The sequence below is a fragment of the Pinus tabuliformis genome, chromosome 7 (assembly GCF_031772625.1).
Source record: "Pinus tabuliformis cultivar Carrire ecotype Pingquan chromosome 7, CPIR1, whole genome shotgun sequence".
Classification (NCBI taxonomy): Eukaryota; Viridiplantae; Streptophyta; class Pinopsida; order Pinales; family Pinaceae; genus Pinus; species Pinus tabuliformis.
In genome coordinates, this window is record NC_142293.1 from 176,173,746 (window position 1) to 176,186,073 (window position 12,328).

The following is a 12,328-nucleotide window of genomic DNA, read 5'->3' on the forward strand; positions in this document are numbered from 1 at the left end:
GTTCGTTAAAGTTTTCCTCGACAAGTGGGTGGTCAGAAAAAAACCCTTTCTTGATTATAGATGAGTATAACCAGCTGAAAAGATAGCCAGGGGAGATAGTACAACAGTTTTTCTGCCAGATTTAATCAAGTCTACTTTTCGATGCTGGTTAATATAAGACCTCCTCCTGGATCCCCTCTCTTGCACTACTCAGAAGCCTTTGATCTGGAAATGGAGTTTCAGCAGAGGGAAAGGAACCTTGCAACACTTGAAGAGATGCAGAACATTGCAGTAGATGTAAAAGCTCATTTGCTGATCAGAAGGGCAAAGTTGAAGGAAGAAGTAATGAAAAACATAAATCTAGAGGAATCGACATCTTTAGAGGTAAAACTTGACATTTTGGTAAGTGCAGTGGAAGAGATGATGCAAAAGATCACCACAACGAATGAGTTTGATGTGCAAGACCATGGCTCGCTGATTGAAGAAGAACAAGTGGCTGATCTAAAACATTTTCTTTCTTATCCCAGTTGTCATAGATCAGATAATGATAGTTTTATAGATCATCTTGGAGGAAAGAGATCTGTTGATATGACATGTATGCTTCATGATGTGTTTTATAATGATGATTTGCCTCAATTTAATCAGTATGATGATGATTATGTTCTCCAAACAGGAGCTAATCTTGTAGACAAACCAACAGCTAGTTTGTGGGAGGAAGAAGTTCACTTTTAGCAGCTCAAATACAGTGATCAGTCGTTGCATATCAGCTATGGAAATGACAAGGAAAGTGCAGCAAATTTTGAAGTAAGTGAAGGATCTTTGCCTTTTTGTTTTGCTTCGTTTTGGTTCGTCAAAGACAACTTTCATGCAATCAGAAATCAATTGTCAACACGTTTTGATCTGGATCATCTTGAGGACAATGAAATCCTTGTTTGAGACTTCTGATATCTAGATTTGCAGCCGCTGAATGCAATTGATTGTCAAGTTGCAGATGAAGACTTGGAAGCTTTCACGTATGATCAAATGATGCAAGATGATTATGTACCATTTTTTTTGAATCATTTCAGTTTTTGAAGGATAATTTGCATAATATATCTTCAAATGGGTAGACTGTAGAAAATCATGCAATCTCATTGGAACCAATAGAAAATGGGTTGCATCAATCTTTTCAAGTTTTTCATGATCCAATAGCTGATGTTTTGGATGAGGTCTGCAACCAAAGTCCTTCTCCATTACCCAACTATGAGCTTGAGACGTGTACTGATACAAATTTGATCTGGCAGCTAGTTTCTTTGTCATTTTCAGTAGGAGTCTTGTCACAAAGCTCAGATCAAAGTTTGCATTCATGGTATGAGGAGAAGAGAAGTAATCCATTGGATGAGCTAAGTCCCAGTGTGCATGAACTTCAAGATCCTTATGCAGTGTTTTTGGAGGCGGATAGAGAATCCATATCATTCAACGGATCTGTTTCCAAGTTTTCATGGGAGTTGCCTTTCAGTAGTTCTTTATTGTTGTTCATAAGAAAGAACTTGTGGAGAATGCAAACAGTAGCTAGAATGCTTACTTAGTTGCATTGGTTGTTTCATTTCACTTGATCAAGTGATGAATTGAACAACTAGAGTAGGTTGTATTGAATAAGCTCCATTTTGAGCATATTTTCCAGTTTGTTAGTTGTGTTTTAGTCTTGAGTCATTTTTTGTTTCAGTCAGTTTAAATATGGTTTTAGCTGAGTGTCCAATTTCAGCTTTTGAAATTCTTGTTTCAGTTTTGAATTAGTCATTTCAACAATGAGTCTTCATTCAAAGTTTCATAGTAATTGGTTTTTGGATGTTTTGAAGTTATTGACTCCATTGCCCAATGGATGAAGGCACTTGTCTGGTCTCCCAAAGATCTGTGGTTCTTGGCACCTCCAAGGAGCTACTGTCCCCATCAGAGCCAATGTTAGTGTCAATCTTTGAAACCTTCCTCCAGTGATCAAACATGCTCTTACAAAGTGATTTTAAGGTGTCAAGGTCAAATTTTGTCATTTCAGTGAATCTTCAAGAAAAATTTGGTCACTAGGTATTAGGTCTAGGGTTTGTTTTCACTCCTTTCAAAGTTGTCCAAATGTCGGTCCATGTCACCATTCAGCTGAGTGTACCATCATTCAGAGGGTTGTCATCATCATGTCAAGTTCCAATGGGTCATTTTACACCTTGTTCATGCTTTAGTTGTGCTTAGGTAAGGTTCATTTCCCTCTCCTAGGGTTTTGAAGGTAATTTCTCTTGGATGGTCAAATCATCAGCAAAACTTGTATCTTGATGTTCATACACTTTCCCCTATCCTTAATGTACCTTATTAAACACTTCCCATCACTGATATCCCTCAAATTCCTCGTTTTCGCGCAAACCCTAGTTTCTTGCTACAATTTGACAATTTTCTAGGCTAGGCCTGTGTTTTGCCATTTTGGACCCCTTCCCCTCACTCAATATTTAAAATTCCACTTTCCCCTACTTTCTAACATCCCTCCCTACTTAAATTTTCTCAAGAATATAGAAGCCCCATTATCCCCTTCATTTCACTTCATTTCGACAATTCCCCTATTCCACACATCGCGATAGGTTTTACTCCAATGATGTTTTTAAGCAAGAAAAGATGAATTTGGGAAACCTGAGAAAGGTTTTTGTCCAAAATAGGCCAAGGAAGAAAAAATCCTTCATATTTTACACAGGTGTCATGGTTTTAGAGAAATTTCAAAAATACAGTTGCCTTAGGAGAATTGACGCACCTCTGAACTGACCTTGGGAAAATCAAGATTTCTCCTAGCTTGGTTGGCCAAATGACTTTCTTGATGAGTCAAATGATAACTAGACACAAAGATATTTCAAATTATCTATCATGAGCTAAATTTGGGGTTGAGAAATTCCTTCAACATTTGAATGCAATAGCACTCTACCTTTAGGTAGCCTCATTTTGCACATTTTGACCAGTCTTGGGAGATTTGACTTTTGACAGGGAAAATGAAATCCAAATTGACAAATTCAAGTTGTGGTGGAAATCAAACTCAATAATATTTCCAATGAGCTATCACATGCCAAATTTGGACACTGGGAAGGCCTCCAAAACTAGTCTTCAAAAAGTCGCTACGCACCTGTTCCTTGGTGTAGCGCACCTGGGTAGTGGCACGGTGCACCTGCCTGCTTAGCCCAAATTTCACTCAAATCATCTTGCAAAGCTCCAAAATCTTGCAAAATTTATTCCACAAGTAAGTGAAGCATTCTACTTTGCCATTTCAAAATATTTACTCATCCTTCATGGTGTTTTAAAAGGTGAAAAAACAAACCCTACTTGCTGCACAGTTACACTATAAAAATTGCCTAGGGTTTGCAAAATTGTCATTTTTGCTGTCTTATTCCCCTATATCATTTTCACATCCCCTTCACTAAATTTCCCTCATTTCATTTCCCTTTCCCTCTCTCATTTTCACTCATCCTACCCGCTATCCCCAAAACCGTAAAACCCTATCAAATTCCCACTATTCCCAAACCCTAATTGGCATCCCCAAACCCTATCACTCCCTAAAAACCACTATATCCAACATCCAAATCCCTTATTCACTATCCCCCTCATCGGTCCCATTCATCAAATAGAAAACACCTATTCTTAATATAAAATCTCTTCATACTCATCATTGAAAACCAAACAGTGGCAAATATGGAAACAAATTCACCTTATGAAAGAGATGAGGAAACAGTGAGTGATTCCTCCCAAGAGATTCATGCACCAAGAAAACCACACAAGGGAGGAAAACACATCTGGGAGGAGCCCACTACACTTACAGAGCTATTGGCTTGTCCTCTTGCAATGGCATGTTTCAAACATCAGTCTTGCTATCAGTTTTGTGAGATGGTGGAAAGAGTCAAATACCACCATGAGCTTGCTAGACTTTTTGTCCTTCATCTTCACAATGGCCAGGTCAACTTAGCAGGTGTTACATTCACTTTGACACCTGAAACTATAGCTGAAGCAATAGGTATTCCGAATGTGGGTGAATAGTGGAACAAAGCACAGTCGATGGACAAAGAGCATTATGAGCCTTATATCAAGGCTGGCTATCAGAAGAAAATTAGTAGGGTCTTCCCTTTCAGATATCTACAGGACACATATGCTCCACTCATGAAGCTCATAATCAAATACTTCAGCTGTGAAGGCAGATTTTCTTGCTTATACACTTATCATGTCAGATTATTGCTGCATTTCAATAGAGTGAGGATGATGAACCTCTCCAATTTCATGTGCCGGAATATTGAGAAAATGACCACATTGGTGCAAAGGAAACCTCCTCATCAATAGTACAACAGCATTTATCATTTTGCACTAATCAAGATTGTGGTTTTGCATCAGCTGAGTTTGCTGAATGTTTCATGGGATGATTTCATTGAGGTTTTCACAAGTCCTCAAGTGACCCCATCAGTTTTTCACGAGGCAAGAGGGCCTTCACATCAGCAAGAAGTGCATGAGACTCAAACTACTAGTGTGCCAGTATTTGTCACTTACCAAAAGGGCACAAGGAGATTATTTGTAGCTGCCAAATGAGTACTATCTCCACCTGGGGTGGAAGGGGTCTCGTTTCCTTCATCAGATCACAGGAAAATGTTATCTTCACCCATGGTGAAAGGGGCTTTACCACCTTCTTCAGCAAAGCAGGACAGAGGGAAACAACCAGTGCATGATGAGGGGCCTTCTGAAGGTCGGGAGAAAGATTTCATTTTGATCCAGGATGAGGACACTGATTTGGGCTCCCAAAGCTCAAAACTCAAGGAAATAATCAAAGAGCAAGAAGCTGACATTCATGAATTATCTCTTAACCTTGAAAGAGCTAAGTGGATCATAAACTACCTTGAGAAAAGGAACAAGTAATTGGAAGACCAGCAGACAATCATGGAGCTGCAAAACATAAGAGAAAATAGATAAGCATCCAAGAGGAGGAAAGTCAAGTTGACACCGCTTGAGCAAGAGGTTGTTGTTGACTGGGAATCATGGCTTGAGAAGGAAAACATGCACTTGGAGAAGCTGCTTGAGAAAGAAAATAAGGAGAAAAAGATGTTGAGGCACATGGCCTTTCATTATTTGGCAAGAAACAAAATTTGCAAAGCGAGGATAAGGACCTTAAAGGCCAAGTTGAGGAAAACTTTGAGGAGGAAGAAAAAGCAAGATAAGATCAAGATCTTGGCTGAAGATTCATTGGCCCAACATAGTACTTGATGCAAGTCACTCATCCCAAATTTGAAGAAATTTTGCACACTTTCTGTCAATTTTGAATTTTTGAAGGAAAAAACAGGTTTTTCTACCTAGTGTGTAGTGTCACCCAGCGCTCGCTTTTGCTAGGGACTTCCTCTGGAGGAAAACTCTAAATATTTGGATTCCTCATGAAAAATTATGAATACCCAAAAATTACTAAAAATTTTTGTCAAGTTTTGAGCTTCCAAAAGCGTCAAAAACACCTCAAAAATGCCCTTTCTGCCCCTTTTTGGCCACACAGGAAGCAGTGTTGGGAGAACTCACTTTTAGAGGGAAAAATGGACACCAAATTAATAAATTCCACCTGTTCTAGAAAATAGACAGATAGATATTTCCAACAAGCCCACTTGGAGAAAATTTGGTGCACGAGAAGGCCTCCAAAATCAGTTGCAAACAGGTGCTACGCACAGGGAAAGTGGCGCGGCGCATAGGATGAAAAATTGCTATTTTTGCCAAAAAAAACTCTGTTTTTCGCCTAGTTTTTTCTTACTTTGACTTTTTTCTCTCTCATGGTAAAACTCATGATGTAATTTGATGTAAATGGATGGACTTTGATGTAAAAATGTTGAAAATTCACTCATGGAGGTAGATACATCATGTTTAGGTGGTTTTCAACTGAATGAATTAGTTTCCTAGGTTTTAGAGGCAAGTTCTTCCACTGCCTACTTTTCAGTTCTTAGTTTAGATCTTGTTGAAATAGCTCCTAAACTCATGAATTCAGCCCCTAAAGCCTAGCATGAGTTGTTTTTTGACTATATCTAGTACTTTTTCAGTCATTTGTAAAGGTTGGACTCTTGTGAATGCTCTGAGCATTATTGTACATTCATCTCTGCAGTTTGGCAAGGAAATAGACCAGGGTTTGCAGCATTTTGTGGGATTCTTGTGGCAAGGTGATTTAGTATTTTTTTTCCTTCTATGATTCAAGTTATCATGTGTTTATGTGTGCCATTATCTCTCTTTTTTCAGCTTAACTAAATGAATCAAGTATAAAGGTATAATTCATTGATGTTGCAATGCTCTACCTTAGGGTTTGTTTAGTCTTATATGTTTTCTACTGTTTGAAGAGGATCCCTGAAAATTCCATGCCCTCTTCAGCTCCTCACTGGTCTTAAATCTCTCCATTTCACTTAATTCAAGATACTAAAGCTTTTTTCTACCTTGCCCCACAGAAAACTTTGCAAGACTGAGTCCATTCCCCAGACCCAAAACTGCCTTTCACTTTTGATCCAGCAAACCAGCATAAAACTCAATCAAACTCCTCAGAGCATATACCTATCCTAAAATTAGTCTTTACATCAGTAATCTCAAGCTTCATTTGCTATATTTTCCTGAGATTGACAAGGAGAAAGCCCTCTCCCAACCTGGTAGGGCTAGCTACCAGGTTAAGCATGGTTTGATGTTACCCTAGACCTACCTTTCGCAGCCTGAGGTAGATTTAAGCCCTAACAGGTAGCATAAGAGAAAGAGGCCATTAATTAGAAGAATTAGGCTAGAGAAGGGAGAGAACCTCAAATGTAGTTTTGTATTTACGTTTATACATAGAGAATTGGTTGTCAGGGCAGAACTGTGTAATTGATTACATTTCTTTTGAGACAGAGGTGTTTAATGTTGTAATCTGATCAAGGTCGAGACTCTGTAGTGGATTCATTGTGAATAAACCAATGTTGCATACATTATTATATAAATGGCTTGTGGAGGCCCTGAATGATTTTTTTTTCTCTGTATGTGGATGATTTTGGCATTAGCTCTGTGCTTTCATACTTTACCATAGAAATCCCCATGGTTAAGGTAAACTTAGTGTAGTTTGGGTCCGCAAACGGAAAACCCATTTACACATAGAAACAGTGCAAAATACTTAGCGGATTCGAAAAAACGGACTTGAATGAATATAAATGTCACTTTGGGACTTATCGGGTCTGATATACAAATCGCATCACTGCAGAGGAAGGGAATCGGCTTGGAAAATCGCCGAATTTAGATATCACAACCTAACCAGATCCAAAACAATATAGGAATAATTGGACGGTATTTCGGGCATATAAATGGCGGTAAGTTGTTTTGAAGACCCAACCCACTATTCCATTGAGAAGATGCCACGTAGCAATGGTGGAGGACAATAAAACTACTTTTTTGGGTGGTTAACTCCTAATCCAGTCTTCTATCTGAAATCCCTGATGACCGTCAGATCTCACTGATCCAGATTGAAGTTTCCAAAGCATTGATGTGTTGACTTCAGTGTATGACAAATGCACCAATAGAAAAGGGTAAATATCAATGTTTTTCATGGTTTTCAATGTATTTCGGAAAAAGGGAGAACAGTCAAGTTGTAGTGTAAAAGGGGATCTGCGGCGTGATTGTTGGGGTTTTTATAACTAGAGCACATATTAACACTCCCAATAGTGTAATTGCTTCGATAAAGTGTAAGTCCACACTTTAAAGGGTTTATTAAGGGGAAAATGAGTCCCGATAAGATGTGAGGGTGTAGCAACCTTAGGGTTGCACCAATAACCTGCATCTCTTATTCCATGTCCACCAACATCTCTGGTCCAATCAACATCCTGTTAACTATATCACTCCAACTGATGGGAGTATTGCAACTGCACCCATACAATGCCTCGAAAGGACTCATCCTCAATGACTCCTCATAACCATTGTTGTATGTAAAATAAACCAAGGGAAGATATTGCTCCCACTTCCATTGTTGATGCATCACATACATCCTCAACAAATCCTCCAACATCATGTTGACCCTCCCTGTCTGTCCATCAATCTATGGATGATAAGCTATACTGAAGGCCAACTTTGTGCCCAAACTTGTAAACAGCTCCTTCCAAAACATGGAAGTGACCTTTGCATCCCTGTTTGACACAATATTATTTGGAATACCATGCAATCGGACCACATCTTTGATCAATACCTATGCTACATCGCTCGCTGAGAATGTGGAGTTCACTGGCATGAAGTGTGTAACCTTTGTCAACCTATCCACAACAACCATGATCGAATCATGTTGTCTCACTACCCTTGGCAATGATGTGATTAATTCCATGGAAATTACCTCCCATTTCCATTCTAGAATCACAATGGGTTGTAGCAGTCCACCTGGATGTTTACACGCTGAAAAGAAAAACACCTAGCCACAAACTCTTCTACATCCCTCTTCAGGTTTGGCCAATAATAAAATCTCTTCACTTTTGTCAGTGCCTTCTGATAACCGGGGTGACTCGAATATGGTTTTGCATGAAAATCGCTCAAGATCACCTTCTTAAGCTCACTAATGTATGACACATATATCTTGTCTCTGAATCTAACTAGTCTATCCGTTGTAAGGCAATAGTCCACATCCCATGCACCTGTACCTGTACCACTACTTGTACCTATACATGTACCTATAAATGTACTATCACATGTACCTGTACCATCACCCTGCTTCATCATGTGCATAATCTCCATATATATAGCATCCTGCTAACCTGTTTGCAAGATCCTATCATGTAAGTTTGTCCCATAGGATCTCATAGTTGTTAAGTGATTTACCTGTATCTGCTTTCTAAGAGCATCTTGTCACCCTATTCTCTTTTTCTTTGATGTACCTGATCTTGAAATCAAGCTCACTAATTGTGGCTAGCCATATAGCCTGCCTGGCATTCAGATTTGGCTGGTGAAACAAATACCTCAACCCAATATGATCACTCATTAGTACAAACCTATTGCCAAGAAGATAGTGCCTCCACATCTTCAATGCATGTATGATTGTTGCTAACTTAAGATCATGTGTCGAGTAGTTCTTCTCATTATCATTCAATTTTCGTGACTCATAGCAAACCACCTGTCCATACTGCATAATGACCCCACCAAGTCCTCTCTTGCAAGCATCCGTGCATACTACAAACTCCCTATATGGATTTGCAATCTTTAATACTAGATCGTGTGTCAAAAATTGCTTAAGCTACTGAAAACAGGCCTCACATTCCTCTATGCATTCAAAATTCTTACCCTTCCTTTGCAATGATGTCATAGGATAAGAAATTTGTGAGAATTTCCTAATGAACCTCCTATGATAGCCTGCCAACCCCATGAAATACCTCACCTCTTCTACATTCCTAGGAGCTACCCACTCCATGATGGCCCTTATCTTTTTTGGATCTACTGTAATGCCCTCCTTGGAAACAACATGTCCAAAGTAGTGTACCTCAGTCTAAAATAAGTTTCAGTTGTTGAGCTTAACATACAACTAATGCTCTCTCAACAACATCAACACTGCTGCCAAATGCTCAACATGCTCTTCCTCATTTTTAGAATATATGAATATAACATAAATGAACTTATAATAACAAACTTATCCAAATATGCACGCAACATGTTATTCATCAAGCACATAAATGTAGTTGGAGAATTAATCAAACCGAATGGAATGACAACAAACTCATAATACCCATACCTAGTTTGGAAAGATGTCTTGTAAGTGTCCTCCTCTTTGATGCATACCCAGTGGTATCCTAACCTCAAGTCGATCTTAGAGAAAACTACTGCTCCCTTCAGTTGATCAAACAAATCATCAATCCTTGGTAATGGATACATATTCTTGATGCTCACTTTGTTCAACTTCCTATAATCAATGCATAATCCGAGAGTAGCATCTTTCTTCTTCACAAAAAATACATGTGCGCCCCAAGGTGATATACTTGGCCTATTGTATCCCTTGTCCAACATTTTCTTTAACTACAATTTAAACTTAACAACCAACTCCGGTGTGCTCATCTTGTAAGGTGACTTTGATGTTGGAGCTACCACTGGCACTAATTCAAAAGAAAAGTCTACCTCCCTGTGAGGTGGAAGCTCTGTAATGTCCTCAAGAAATACATCCTTGAATTGATGTAGAACTAGGTACCTGCTCAACACATGTGCATCCTCAACTTCCTTAACCTTGTCACTAGAAATGTGTACTACAAATAACATACACCCTTTCCTGTGACTACAATTTGCCTGCATAGTTGTCACAATCCTCACTGAGGTGGCTTTCTTCTTACCCTGTAAAACTCTTGGTTCCCCATTGTCATCAACACACTCAATGGCTTTGTCATAACAAACTACCTTGGTTCTATGAATATACAACAAATCCATGCCCAACAACATATTGTATGATCCCAATAGTGATACATTCAAATGCATTGCGGTAGGAATACCATTTAAATCAAATGCGCAAGCTCTTACCCAATGATGAACTCACTTCTTTGTACCTATAGCCAACTGCACTAACCAAGATTCTGCATGAAATTCCTTACTCAAACCATACTTATCCACCAAGTAGGGACTAACATAGCTATAATTAGATCTAGAGTCAATCAAAATAGAAATAACTTGATCATAAAGCTTACCAAACATCTCAATTATAGATGCCTGATGCTCTGCCTGTCTATTTTCCATGACTTCATAAATACGATGAATACTCTGCCCCACATCCCCAATAGTCGGCACCTCCTATGCACTATATATTATAGGCCTACCACCTTGATTCTATGGACAATCTCTCCTAAGGTGTTCCTCACCACATGTCTAGCACTCCAACCATCCAGTACCATTACCTCTATGTTGTTGTTGTGATCCATGTCCTTGTCTAGATGCATTAAACTTCTTTTTAAGTGCCACATTTTCTTTCTCCTCTACATTTTGAGGCCTTTCTCTCTTAGGCTGCCATTTACCTTTACCTTTGTCTTTTCCTTTCCATCCTTGCTAAGATTCATTCATGTGCTTTGGTTGTTCATAACAATGCTTAAATTTCCCAATAACTTCCTCAAGTGAGCAAGGCTCATCATACTCAATCCGATCTCTAAATGCTAATGGAAAACCACTGACAAATAATTGAACTTTAGCCTTCTCATTTGTAAGATACAGTACATACCTCAATAGCTCCAGAAACTTGATCATGTACTCTTCATATGTCATTGACCCCATCTTTAGCTCATAGAAATCTTTGGCCTTACTATCGTAGTGTCATTCTGACAAGTACTTCTTCCTGAAAATCCTCTTCAACTCATGCCAACTCAAGTCATCCATCCTGATGTCTCTAACCCGCTTCACGTCTTCCCACCAAATGTTTGTTTTACCTTTCAAGCTGAATATGGAAATTTTGGCCTCCATTTTATCTATGTACTCATGAAACTCAAATAATTTATTCATCCAAAGTATCCAAGCCTCTGCATCTTCTATATTATTCACATATCCATCAAAAGTAGGTGGATTTTCTTTCTTAATTTCGTCTAACAAGTATCCCCTGTAACTTCTCTTGTAAGGATTATAACGATGAGGATCATGATGCTTATTAGAACCAAAACTATAATAGTACCTGTACTCATCACCCCTCCTATTCGAAGTGTCCAATAGCTTGCCATCTCTCACCGTATCAACCTATTCCAACCTGTGTCTACCAGGATACATACTGCCATATGCCCCATTAGTTTAGCCCTCCTATCCATGGTTGATTCGAAGTGGCCCACGTCACTTTAGTTTTGAAAAACTTTGAAGGAGTATTGCATTAACCTCTACTTGTTTCTCTTGTGCCTTTATGATACTGTCATTGTATTCCTTACAACTCATTATATTTTCCTTCAAGATTCTCAATGTGTCTACCAAAACAAAAGAGTGCTCACCACGCTGCTCATTTGATTTATCGGGAGAGTCTTTGTAGTCTACCATCTTTCTATCCATTTGATCTCTTTCTTGCAAGGCATACTATGTCAGATAAACCAAATCATAATAAAATGACGTACCTTAGTATAATTGGGGAGGATACCTCATCTGCAAGATCATATAAATCATCATGAAACATGTATAACATAATCATAACAAATTATAGACATATACAAATAATTCCGTCAACACATAAAACTAATTCTAGTTAGAGTCCAGTCATCAATACATGACCATATCGACTACACATACCATGACCTCATGCATGACAACAACAACCATTATGCCATTGTACACATGGCCACATGCAAACATCAACATGCATAAGCAATGCATAATCAACCACACATACGCATGAACACATGTAATCAAGAATAAG